The following is a 14347-nucleotide window of genomic DNA, read 5'->3' as shown; positions in this document are numbered from 1 at the left end:
AATAATATATATTCAGTATATTATTATAGAGCTCTCATTCTTTTTCTTCCTGTCACATAATCAGCTTCTGAAAATTGCCCATTGGCACATCTATTGCTTCACCAACACATATCGTGCCAAATGTACCCCAGGGTACCCCCAGGACAAATAAAGTTTTGCTCGATACCAACCAGTCCGGCGTCAAGAAGAACCACTCAACTGAGACAGCTTTGCTGACTGTGGTTGACCAGCTATGACTTGTTAGAGCTACCAACATGTCATCATTCCTGATTCTGCTAGATCTCTTTTCTGCCTTTGACATGGTCAACCACAACATCCTTCTTGACCCTCTCTGACCTTGGCATCACTAGGACTGCTCTCAGATTGTTTGAGTCCTACATCTCAGGCTGATTCTACAGTGTGTCTTTGTGAGGGGAGCTGTCAAAGGCACACCAGTCATACACTGGCGTTCCCCAAGGATTGGTGCTGGGTCATCTACTCCTCTTTGTACACCACCTTGCTGGGTTCGATCATCCAATCACTTGGGTTCTCTTATCAGGGCTATGCTGATGATACACAGCTGTACCTGTCATTCCCCTCGACAATACACCTAGAGTCTCTGCATGTCTTACTGATATCTCAACCTAAATGAAAGACAACCACCTACAGCTCATCCTGGAAAAAAATGAGCTTATTGTGATCTCAGCCAGCCAGTCTGTTCAACTCCTCAGCTCTGTACAGCTTGGCTCACTGTTAGTAACACCAGCCAACCCATCTGTTCTGTGAATATCTGTCTAATTAATGAAGAAGGAAGAAAAAACTTTGTATAAGACTGTAGTCTGTCTAATTGAAAAAAACAAATCTTTGCACTGGGATACTTTATATTCTTGTTTAGTTGTTTAAGTTTAATTGCTTTATTGATTGTAAATTTATTACTTATTACATCTTTTCACTTCCGGCAATCAACTTTTGTTGCCTGTCCTACTACACTTGCTGAACAAACAAGTCCTAGCCTAATGTTAGTCAATTATTTTTTCCTCTGTTGTAAGTCACAACAGGACAAAATCATCTGCTAAGCAAATGAAAGTAAATCTATCTATCTATCTATCTATCTATCTATCTATCTATCTATCTATCTATCTATCTATCTATCTATCTATCTATCTATCTATCTATCTATCTATCTATCTATCTATCTATCTATCTATCTATCTATCTATCTTTTATATAGTCTCTTTCCTATCTATCTATCTATCTATCTATCTATCTATCTATCTATCTATCTATCTATCTATCTATCTATCTATCTATCTATCTATCTATCTATCTATCTATCTATCTATCTATCTATCTATTATATAGTCTCTTTCCTATCTATCTATCTATCTATCTATCTATCTATCTATCTATCTATCTATCTATCTATCTATCTATCTATCTATCTATCTATCTATCTATCTATCTATCTATCTATCTATCTATTATATAGTCTCTTTCCTATCTATCTATCTATCTATCTATCTATCTATCTATCTATCTATCTATCTATCTATCTATCTATCTATCTATCTATCTATCTATCTATCTATCTATCTATCTTTTGTATAGTCTCTTTCCTATCTATCTATCTATCTATCTATCTATCTATCTATCTATCTATCTATCTATCTATCTATCTATCTATCTATCTATCTATCTATCTATCTATCTATCTATCTATCTATCTATCTCCTTCCTGTTTCGCTGTCGCTGTGCATGCTGGGTGTTTGTTTCGTGTGTGTGCGAGTGTGCCTCTTGGTGGACGCGGTGTGGTGAGTGTGGTGTGTCTTTTTTCTTCTGATATTCTATTTTCTTATTTCTATCTTTCTTTGGTGTAAACAGATAAAACTTGTTTTGTACTGAGTGGCTTAGGCCACGGCAGCCGCAATGGCTGCGAATCTTGAGCGTCTGAGCCGCCGCCATGGGATTAACCTTTTATCGGAGGAGTTTGTCCCTTTGTAGGCGGGGGTTTTGGCGGTAGGCGAAGTGGTAGGCTGTGAGAATATCAAGTCGGCTTCACGAATGAGCGGGTCCATCGTTGTTTTTTTGAGCTCTGTGGATTTAGTTCCCATTGTGGTTGAGAAGGGGGTTGTTATAAATGGCTCCTTCGTACAGGTTTCCCCTTTAGCTGTCCCGTCATGCAGAGTGACAATTTCGAATGCACCGCCCTTTCTCAAGAACGAAACTATAGCAAAAGAGTTGGAGCGGCATGGACGTTTAGTGTCTAAAATTCAATATATTCCTTTAGGTTGTAAATCGCCAGATTTAAAACACGTCTTGTCTTTTAGAAGACAAGTTTATATGGTTTTAAATAGAGTGGACGATGACTTAAACGTGGCAATGAAGTTTAGAGTGGAAGGTTTCGATTATGTGATATTCGTCACTTCTAACGAAATGAAATGTTTTGGGTGCGGGAGTGAAGCCCATTTAATCAAACAGTGTCCTGAGAGACAACATGGGCACAAGAAAACTGACCCTGAAGTTACAGAAAAAGATGGGCAGGAAGTGAAAGATCGTCCGGTAGTGGCTGATGGTGCAGAGGCGCTTGTAGAGGCGCGGGGTGTTAAGAATAGAAATGCCTCAAGATCTGAGGGGCAAGAGGATCAGGTGCCTCAAAGGGATGAGCCGAATGAAGGCGGTAGTGAGACGGAAGGTCAGACAGCAGCAGCAGCAGAAAGTGTGTGGGGAGACATTGACATGGACGAGGGAGGCAGCAACGAGCCTGAGGAAAAGGGTGAATTTAAACGCCCTGCTCAAAAGAGACAAGGTGAAAGAGAAGAGCGGGCACGTAAGAAACTTGTTTTAAGTCAGAGCTCGGGGGTCATTGGAGAGGATCCCGCCTATGGTCCTTGTCAGGAGGATGTTCCCGTCTTCGCGGAGACGGCCGATGATGGATCAATTGCGGGGAATGTCGGGGAAGAGACCGATGACGGTAATATCTCCGATGGGTCTGCTGCCTCGGAGCCCCCAGAGTTAAAAGCCAGGGGGGTTACAGCGCTCAGAGTGTGAAAGAGTTTTTGGTGAACACCGCCGGTAAAAAGGGGGTGGACGTGGCTGAGTTTTTCCCAGACATTGAGCTCTTTATATCGTCTGTCCGTGGGTTGCGGCGCGACAAAGCAGCCTCTGTGATGTTTGATGTTAAAGAGCTCGTGAGGCTCAAGAATTTAACAAGTAAACTGAGGAAACAGTCTAATTTAAACACCACCTAATGGCTAAGCCCCCTGTTAAATCCACTCCACAGTATTTGTGGTGGTCCCTGTGTTTCATTGTGTGTTCATCTATATATTCAGGTATCATGGCAAGTGTACACATAGGAACACTAAATATTAACGGGGGGAAAAGTCCAGATAAGAGGGTCGCACTTTTTGATTTTATAAGACAAAAAGGTTTGAATGTCACCTTTCTACAAGAAACCCACATTGATGAGCAAAATCAGTGGGAGTGGAGCAGGGATTGGAAAGGGGACATTTTTTTTAGCAATGGGCCAAATGTTAGTGCTGGAGTGGCCATTTTATTTCTTGGTGGGCTGCAAGTAGAAGTCTGCAGGACTGATGAGTTGGTGAAAGGGAGACTCTTGACAGTGACAGTAAAACTTCAAGGCAGTGTTGTCACTTTTATTAAAGTGTACGCCCCGAATGAGGGTAAGGAGAGGCTCCACTTCTTTACCAAGTTGAGAGATCTTTTATCAAAGTGTGACCCTGAGGAAGTGGTGGTGTTAGGTGGTGATTTTAATTGTACACTTGACTCAAGGATGGATAGAAACAATGGACTGGAACCGCACCCTCGCTCAGCGCGAGCTCTGGGAAAAATAATTAAGGACTTTGGGCTGGAAGATGTATAGACGTCTAAAAATGGGGCCTGTCGGCAATACACGTGGGGGAGGACGAGTGGAAACACGATCTCAATGGCGAGACTCGATCATTTTTACAGTTTTAAGCACCTGTTAGGGTTATTTAAAATGTGCTCTATTGTGCCTACTGGCTTCTCCGATCACAGTCTGGTGTGTTGTTCACTTCTTTTTAACGTGTACAGACCCCGTAGTCCATACTGGCATTTTAACACACTCCTCCTCAAAGATCAGAACTTTAAAGAGTTGTTTGTTCATTTCTGGGGAGGTTGGAAGGCTATGAAGAAGGAGTTCACCAGCTTACAACAGTGGTGGGAGGTTGGGAAGAGTCACATCCGGGCTTTGTGTCAGGAGTATACCAGAAATGTCACCCAAGTATTGCGGTCAGAAATGGCAGCTCTGGAAAATCAAATAGCTGAGCTTCAACAACAACTAGAGAAGGGTCCAAATGAGCAGCTGCAGGCGAGCCTGACTACTGCTAAACTGGGGTTGGCCCACCTGCTTGAGACCAGGGCTCAGGGGGCTTTAGTGAGGGCCCGCTTTCAGCGGTTGACTGAGATGGATGCACCAACGCAGTACTTTTTTGGTTTGGAGAAAAAAAACTCGCAGAGTAAACTCTTACATTGCATAAGAACACCTGATGGAGAGAGACACAAGAGCCCAGGGAAATAAGGCAGGTGGTCCGTGAATTTTATGAACTTTTGTTTGCTGCAGATGGAGATGGTGGCAGTGAAGACCAACAGGCCTTTTTGCAGGACTTACCACAGCTTCCCAATGCAGACATGGCAGATCTAAATAGTGAGGTGACCTTTGCAGAACTCACCACAGCCCTGGGACAGCTGAATACAGGGAAGGTCCCGGGAATCGATGGCATTCCAGTGGAATTTTACAAAGAGTTCTGGGATGTCATTGGACTGGACTTGTTGGAAGTGTTTCAGTGGAGTTTTAAAACTGGTTTGTTACCTCAAAGCTGCCATAGAGCTGTGATCACGCTGCTGCCGAAGAAGGGAGACTTGTGTCTCATTAAGAACTGGCGGCCAGTGTCTCTCTTATGCGCAGACTATAAAATTCTCTCTAAAGCCTTAGCCAACAGGATGGTCCAAGTTTTAGGGAGACTGGTGCATCCTGATCAGAATTACTGAGTGGCTGGCAGGTCCATTTTTAATAACATTTTTTTAATTCGGGACATTTTATCTCCTGCAAAACTGTTTGGTTTTCAGACTGGTCTTCTATTTCTCGACCAGGAAAAAGCTTTTGATAGGGTCAGTCACTCTTTTTTATGGAATACCATGAAGGCTTTTGGGTTTGGGGAGTCTTTTATTAATTATATTCGATTACTTTACAGTGACATTTCTGGTATAATTAAGGTCAATGGTGGTTTGTGCGCACCTTTCAGTGTCAGAAGAGGAGTCAGACAGGGCTGCTCATTGTCCGGTATGTTGTATGCTCTGGCGTTGGAGCCTTTCCTGGTGCACCTGAGGAAGGTGCTGACTGGTCTCACCATCCCCAACTGCAACATGGACCCTGTGAAAGTCACGGCTTATGCTGATGATCTCGCAGTTGTCATCAAAGACCAGAAGGATTTGGACAAACTAACGAATTGTCTGCGAAATTACAGTAAAGCGTCTTCGGCCAAAATTAACTGGAATAAAAGCAGTGCAGTGCTGGTTGGGAACTGGACAGGATGTAGTCCTCTTCGACTGGAAGGGGGTCTGCAGTGGACAACTGGGGGTTTCCTGTACTTGGGAGTCCATCTCGGAGATGACCACTACATCCAAAAGAACTGGGAGGGTCTGTTGGACAAGGTTATAGCTCGGCTCGCTAAGTGAAAGTGGATACTCCCTCAGTTATCTTATAGAGGACGGATGCTGGTAATTAATAACTTGGTGACCTCCAGCCTGTGGCACAAATGTATTTGTCTGCAACCTCCACCTTTACTTATTCAGCAGATACAAGAAGCAATCATGGATTTCTTTTGGAATGGTACCCATTGGATACGGAAGGGCGTTCTTTTCTTGCCGTTGGATGAAGGTGGACAAGGACTTGTTGACATTACCAGCAGGATTGCTGCTTTCCACCTTCAGACCATTCAGAAACTGCTGTACCCTGTTGAGCAGAGCCAGTGGATGAACTTGGCCGTACTTTTCTTTAAACAGGCCAGGCATATGGGACTTGGTAAAAGTTTACTGCTCTGCCATTTTGATAAGATCGGGACTTTACATGTGCCAGAGTTTTATAAAAGCCTTCTAGCAGCGTGGCAACTGCTATCGATCAAAAAGGACTGTGATGACCTTTCCTCTTTTTGGGTCCTTAATGAACCGCTGCTCTACAATCCTACTGTTGGCACTGCTACTGGACTTTCTGAAAACTTTATTCATCATTTCATAATACATAGAATAACCACAATAAAGGATATAATTGACTGGGAAAATTACACTTGGAAAAGTGCACAGGTGGTAGCAGAGGAGACAGGAGTGCACTCAGTACGCCTCATGGAGAAGTTTCTGTGTCAGATAAGATCATCATTGGATGGGGAATCCATGACACTCCTGCACAGAATATTCACCTCACGATTGAAACCAATTGACGAAACGCCTTTTCCTACACTTACAGTATCTCCAGCTGTTGAACTGAGGGACGGTGAGACCGATGTTTTAACATTACGTTCTCTTGAGGCGTTATCTCTGCCTACGGTGCTGGGGAAGCAGCTTTATAGGATCTGCGTGAAGGTGAACAACATGGAACAGCTGAGGACACGTAGACACGACACACCTTATAGAGACAAACTCGGAGCCCCTCAAGGACTGAACCCCGCCTGGAGGTCGTTGTATAAGCCACCATTGGCCAGTAGGGTGGGAGACCTACAGTGGAGGTTGGTGCATGGGATATTAGCGGTGAACTCCATCTTATCGATTATATGTCCGGGGGTTTCTGATTGCTGTCCTTTTTGTGGTCTGCGGGAAACTGTGTTTCATGCTTTTATGTACTGTGAGAGACTCAAGAGCTTCTTTACTGTAATAGAAAGAATAGTAGAAGGGCTGGGGGTCCCGTATAATAGCATGGTGTTTGTGTTTGGGGTGAAAATTACAAGAGAAACTATGAACTTAATTAATTTTATTATCGGGCAAGCTAAACTGTCAATATGGAAGACACGTAAAAACAAAATTACTGGGAATGGGATTGAAGATGTTGTTGTCTTTTTTAGAAAAGTGTGTGAAAGTAGGATATTAGTGGATTTTAATTTTTATAAGTCTACAAATAATTTAGCACAGTTTAAGGAATTGTGGTGCGTAAAAAATGTACTTTGGAAATGTGCTGATGATAATAATTTACAATTTGTACTCTGAGTTTGGTGTTTTACTTATTTGTAGATTTGAGATAATAAAGAATACTAAGGATAAGTGGGATTGGAGGGTGGAAACAATGGGAGCGATTAGATAAATATATATTTTATTCTAAGAACAATTCTGAGTATGTAATGTTTTTGATACTGAATATTCATAAATAGGAATGTGTAGATATGTTTTCTGTTAGACTTAAGATTGCGTTTGGTTTACTGTTATGTTTAATTTTCTGTGTTTATTCAATAAAGTTTGGTTTAAAAAAAAAAAAATCTATCTATCTATCTATCTATCTATCTATCTATCTATCTATCTATCTATCTATCTATCTATCTATCTATCTATCTATCTATCTATCTATCTATCTATCTATCTATCTTTGTATAGTCTCTTTCCTATCTATCTATCTATCTATCTATCTATCTATCTATCTATCTATCTATCTATCTATCTATCTATCTATCTATCTATCTATCTATCTATCTATCTATCTATCTATCTATCTATCTATCTATCTATCTATCTATCTATCTATCTATCTATCTATCGCTATATAGACCACCATTGACCAGTAGGGTAGGGGATTTACAGTGGAGGATATTGCATTGTATAGTTGCTGTGAACTCCTTTTTATCAGTTATTTGTCCAGGGGTTTTAGATACCTGCCCTTTCTGTGGGTTAAGGGAGACTGTATTTCACTGTTTTATGTTTTGTGAAAGATTGGGGGCTTTTTTTAAAATGATAAAGCAGCTGATTGAGGGTCTGGGGGTCTGTTATAATAGGATGGTGTTTGTGTTTGGGGTAAAGAGCTCAAAAAAAACAAATACAAATGTTAACCTGGTTAACTTTATTTTAGGACAGGCGAAACTGGGAATATGGAAAACCCGGAAAAATAAAGTTAAGGGAGCAGGCAACACAGACCCCACAGTATTATTTAAAATGACTTGTAAAAGTAGAATAGAAGTAGATCTGAATTTTTATAAATCTACTAGAAATCTTTCACAGTTTAAGGAAAAGTAGTGTGTAAATAATGTATTGTGTAATTATGACAATGATGAACTGCACTTTGTATTCTAGTTATAATTTGATTATTAATAGAATATGTATGAGCAGAAATCTATATAGTTTTTGTAATAAATGAGTGGAATTGTGGGAATGGAAGGGATGAATGAAGGGGCGAGGGTTTGGGTGGGTATTTATGAAATAAAGGGATGGAATGGGAGTATTTAGAAGTTCAAAATGTGATTTTATTATAGTTTTTGTACCCGTGGTTAGATTTTGTGTTTTTAATGTATTTCATACTGAATTTAATAAAGTTGTTTTTTTAAAAAAAAAAAAAAAATCTATCTATCTATCTATCTATCTATCTATCTATCTATCTATCTATCTATCTATCTATCTATCTATCTATCTATCTATCTTTTATATAGTCTCTTTCCTATCTATCTATCTATCTATCTATCTATCTATCTATCTATCTATCTATCTATCTATCTATCTATCTATCTATCTATCTATCTATCTATCTATCTATCTTTTATATAGTCCCTTTCCTATCTATCTATCTATCTATCTATCTATCTATCTATCTATCTATCTATCTATCTATCTATCTATCTATCTATCTATCTATCTATCTATCTATCTATCTATCTTTTATATAGTTTCTTTCCTATCTATCTATCTATCTATCTATCTATCTATCTATCTATCTATCTATCTATCTATCTATCTATCTATCTATCTATCTATCTATCTATCTATCTATCTATCTATCTATCTTTTATATAGTCTCTTTCCTATCTATCTATCTATCTATCTATCTATCTATCTATCTATCTATCTATCTATCTATCTATCTATCTATCTATCTATCTATCTATCTATCTATCTATCTATCTATCTATCTATCTTTTATATAGTCCCTTTCCTATCTATCTATCTATCTATCTATCTATCTATCTATCTATCTATCTATCTATCTATCTATCTATCTATCTATCTATCTATCTATCTATCTATCTATCTTTTATATAGTCTCTTTCCTATCTATCTATCTATCTATCTATCTATCTATCTATCTATCTATCTATCTATCTATCTATCTATCTATCTATCTATCTATCTATCTATCTATCTATCTATCTATCTTTTATATAGTCTCTTTCCTATCTATCTATCTATCTATCTATCTATCTATCTATCTATCTATCTATCTATCTATCTATCTATCTATCTATCTATCTATCTATCTATCTATCTATCTATTATATAGTCTATTATATAGTCTCTTTCCTATCTATCTATCTATCTATCTATCTATCTATCTATCTATCTATCTATCTATCTATCTATCTATCTATCTATCTATCTATCTATCTATCTATCTATCTATCTATCACGGTTAGGTAAATTTGAATTCTTAACAGTTTCATAAATCAGACAAAGAGGCAAACCAAAAATTATAGTCACAAACAGTTGCCAAGTTTTACCCTAATTGTCACTAAAGTTGTTGTGGAAAGAAACCTTAAACCGTACATCATTATTTATAATGGTAAAAGTATGCCAGCATATAGGAAGGGCGCTTACCGTTTGTGTGTTGAAGGTGCTGCCACAGGAACGCTGGGCCATCTAGCGGGTGAGCGCTGTGAGGTGCGTTGAGTCTGGGCACACATGGAGCTGGTATAATGGCTAGTACGGGCTCCTCCACACGTGTTCAGTTTTACACGCCGATATCCTTGCAGCCGGTCAAGTGCAGGTGGTTTAAGGTGCAGGATGCCTTTAAGGAAAAGCCTGCATTTGTTTTTGTAATCAATATTGAGTCAGAGATGGGGATCCCGTATTGTAAATAAATAAGATTTACTTACTGGTGAGTCAGCAACTGGTGAGCTTGAGCTCAACATAGTCGTTGGCCGTCCAGGAGGGGTCTTACGTGTGCGTTACTAGCCGGGGTTCGATTTTAAATAGAAAGTTGCTTGGGGTGGGTCGCGGCGCGTGGCATGAATGTCCGAGCGTCTACCTAGATAGGTGCATGGGGTAAATGGAGTGAAAGATTGGCTGGACAATATTGCTGGTTGTATTTAAGGAGTTGCCAGCCAACAGTGAACCTTGATTTTTTTTTTGTGCATTTTATTTTATTTGATTTTTTTTCCCTGTTGGAGGAGCCTGAGATAAGAAAAGAAGACTACATTCATTTTTGGAGTGTGTGTGTGTGTGTAAATTTTCTAGTAGTGCACATTTTTTTGTTGTTGTAAATACAACATATTTTTTTGTTTGTTTTTATTCAATTTTTAATAATGTCAGTGCTGAAGGACTGTGAAACAAAGCCCGCCTGACACTACTGTGTTTTTGTTGTACAGCCATCTTGAAAATAAACTTGCACCTCTCACTTTCATTTTTTGTCTGTGTCTCATCTCTCTGTTAATCCTGTTCGGCTCATGGACTATCAGATGTCCAGAGTGTAGGCTGGTGTCGCTTTCCCTTTAAATGGGATATCACAGTTCTCACAAATCCAAATGTCTGAAACAAGCCTGAGTCATTCGTTCCCTTGTGCTCACATCAATCAAACACAGTGTTGAGCATGAGTATTCAGTCTTCTGGCTAACAGCACCCATGAAAGATAACAATAGAAAAAAATCATCAAGGAAACAGAATAGTAATAATTTCAGAACAATAAATTGAATTAATCAGGAGATTCTCAAGCATTAACCTAATCAGGAACAAATGAAAGTTCACAAAGAACATAAACACAGTGAGGAGTTTAATGGGTGTAAAAAAATATAAGAAAATTCGCTCTTGGACCACAAAATTTTTAAAACCGTTTTTTAGTGAGCACCTATGGGCCAAGGGTAACCTACATTCCAAATTTCAAGTCCCAAGTCCTCATGGTTCGGGAGATTTCGTGATGAGTGAATCAGTGGTATTTGGTTTTTATATATTGTCAATAAGTGGACGCTTGAGGGTGCTGTTGCCCCGTGAAACCCAACAGACAGATGCAGACACAGGTTTAAAAGCACCAAGAAGTAATTTAATTTTCTTCTCCAAAGTACCCCAAAGCACTTCCACCACCATAAACAAGCAATAACTATAATAATTACACAATACTAAATACAATAATTCTCCTCCTCTCCTTCCAGCAGCTCCATCACACTCCCTCCCAACTCCAGCTCCACTTGCTGGGTCTCTACCAGTCCTTTATATAGTCCTTGACCCGGAAGTGCTCCTGACCATTTGATTCATTAGCACTTCCGGGTCAGATGGAGACTTGTATTTTTCTTCAGCCCGGAAGTTCTTATGTTCTTCTGTTCCCGTGACTTGGGAGTACTTCCAGGCTATATAGGAAACAAAAATCCACTTGTCTCCCTGCAGCGTCACACGGTGGTCCCCACGGTACCCAGCAGGGTTGTGAAGCCAAACTCCATCTTCCATGATGCCATGCAGGAATCCGGGGCACCTCTAGGCTGCAGGGAAGACGCCATGTAGCGTCCTGGATATGTCGGCTGGGATGAGTTGCCGGCCGTCCATCACAATATATAGATGATACAGTACCTGCCAAATAATACAAAAGGTTCATGACACGTGTTTTGCCCTAATTGGGGCTCATCATGTGTACTCTACCTTTGCTTCCCCTTATAGGGATCAAACCTTAGACATCAGCGTCTGAAGTGAAGCCTCTGACGCCGCACCATGGCAGCTGATTTGTTTACTTGAAAGGGTGAAGATCGGTGTATCACATTCATAGGTCTGAATCGCAGTCTGATTATTATGGATAGTTACCTACCAGGTAACACTTGTGGTTGATCTGCCAGTAAGCAAACATCCACCACATCCTCTGCAGATCATAGATATGTGATACAGTATCTTCCAAATAATACAAAGAGTACATAACACGAGTTTCGCCCTATTTGGGGCTAGTCAGGTGTACGCACCTTTGCTTCCACTTACAGGAATTGAACCTCAGACATTCAATCTTCATCCTGTCAAGTAAGCGGACCAACCACCATGGCACAACATCAGAGGCTTTGCCTCCGGCGCTGACATCTGAGGTATTGTTGCCTTTAGATCCTAATGACAACACTGACACATATTTACTTATTTTTGAGCATACTGCTAAATGTCATCACTGGGACCCAGCGGAATGGGCATACATACTGGTGCCATTCCTGACTGAGCCAGCTTAATAGGCTTATTAAGACCTTGAAGTGCAAGCTGCTGCGGACTATAACCAACTCAAGAAGGAGGTGCTTCTGAGGTATGGGGTTGGTATTTACCAGCTGGCAAGAATATGTAGAAAGCATAGACTTCATCCAGACAGACCAGCTCATGCCCAGGCTTTAGATCTATGGGGCAGAGAAGGGTGACTAAAAATGACTAAAAAAAATAGTCAAGGTGGTCGCTTGCGACTTCCTCCTAAATGCCCTTCCTGACTTCCTTGCATAGCCAGTCCAGCAGCTTGAAATACGAAACATGAATGACCTCATAGCAGCCCTTGAATGACACCAAGCACCCTCGCAAATTGAGTGTTCAAACTGTCCACTGATCCCCACCAGCCTCGGAGGAGGTACATAACCATACCAAAGCCTAAACTTCACCAGACAGAACCATTAGTTGGAACCAAGGAGGACCTCACAACCCTTTCCCACTGTTTCAAGTGTAGAGAGGTGGACCACACCACCAAGATCTGCCCTCGCTTTGACGAACTGATGAAATATAGCTGGGTGTGAAGAGAGAGGTATTGTTTCACCACCAATCCCTTGTCCCTTCCTACACTGAGGTGGTTGAAATTAATGGACATAAGGTCACAGCAATGATAGATTCCAGTAATAATGTTTCCATTGTTGCTCACCATTTCATGCTTCCATGACAGTAGGAAACAGATACGATCAGTCTGACCTGCATTCACGGACAAACCTGTTGGCACAGGTCCACCTCATGTATAATCCAGATAACTCAAAAGATCAGGGTGGCTGTAATATTGGGGCAAGACTGATTGCAAAGTAAAAGCAGAGAAGTATGAACTACCCCAGGAAAAACACTGGGCCTGATTTTGGTTGGGGAAAATCCGTCTCAAGCTTTCTCGAAAAGAGAGCAGTGGATTGATGATTCTCTAAAGTTTGGCAAAAATGCATTTGTTCTGGTTGACAATCAATGCACCTCTCATCTAAGGCCTCCCGGTCCCCACTTTGTGCTAAATAATAATTTATTATATAGTGTAGCAGAATAAGAGGGCAAGATGAGGTCCAACTGCTAATTTCCTGTATCTATCGGCAGCAGTTTTTGAATCAGCTCACACCCATCTCCTAGGCACCCATTTAGGTAGCCGAGAAGGCATTGGAATGGATTAAGTTCTGATTTTATTCGCTGGGAGTAAACAAGGAGGTCCTCCATTTTTGTATGTTCTCCCCTGAATGTCAGTTTTAGCAGATTCGCTCAGTGATATTCCCTTTGAGTCTACTGGGGTCGATATTTTGTAGGTCCTCTAGAGCCTTCAGCCCGCAGCCATAAATATATACTCGTGCTGGATTACACTACACGATACCCAGAGGTAATCCTCTTCAGAGTTGCCAGTTCGAAGAATATTGCACAGGAACTGGTAGGGGTCTTTGTACGTTTTGACTTCCCTAAGGAAGTCCTAACAGACCAGGGAATGTCCTTCACCTCAGAGACATTCAGGGAGGTTGTCAAGTTACTACAAATTAAGCTTTTAAAGACTTAAGTGTATCACCCTCAAACTGATGGTCTAGTGGAGTGGTTCAATCAGACACTTAAACAGATGCTACATAAGGTGGTCAGTGAGGATGGGAAGAACTAGGATCAGCTACTCCCCCTCGTTCTATTTGCTTACAGGGAGTTATCAAAAGCCTCTACAGCGCGTTTCCCTTTTGCATTGTTATATAGATGACAACTCCAGGGGTTATTGGATATCCTAAAATAAGGTTGGAAGGATGAGTCAATCCCTTCCACAAATATTTTGGATTATATCACACACTTATGTGATACACTTGCTAAGATTCAACCTATCATAAAAGAAAATGTTGAGCATGCACTAACAGCACAGGCCCGCTGCTGCAATCTTGGTACAATGCTCAGTGAATTACATGTCATGGTGCTTATTTCCTCTTGCCATTCCAAATTATAGGCC

The sequence above is a fragment of the Erpetoichthys calabaricus genome, chromosome 1, assembly GCF_900747795.2.
Source record: "Erpetoichthys calabaricus chromosome 1, fErpCal1.3, whole genome shotgun sequence".
Lineage (NCBI taxonomy): Eukaryota > Metazoa > Chordata > Cladistia > Polypteriformes > Polypteridae > Erpetoichthys > Erpetoichthys calabaricus.
Note: the sequence above shows the minus strand (reverse complement) of the source record.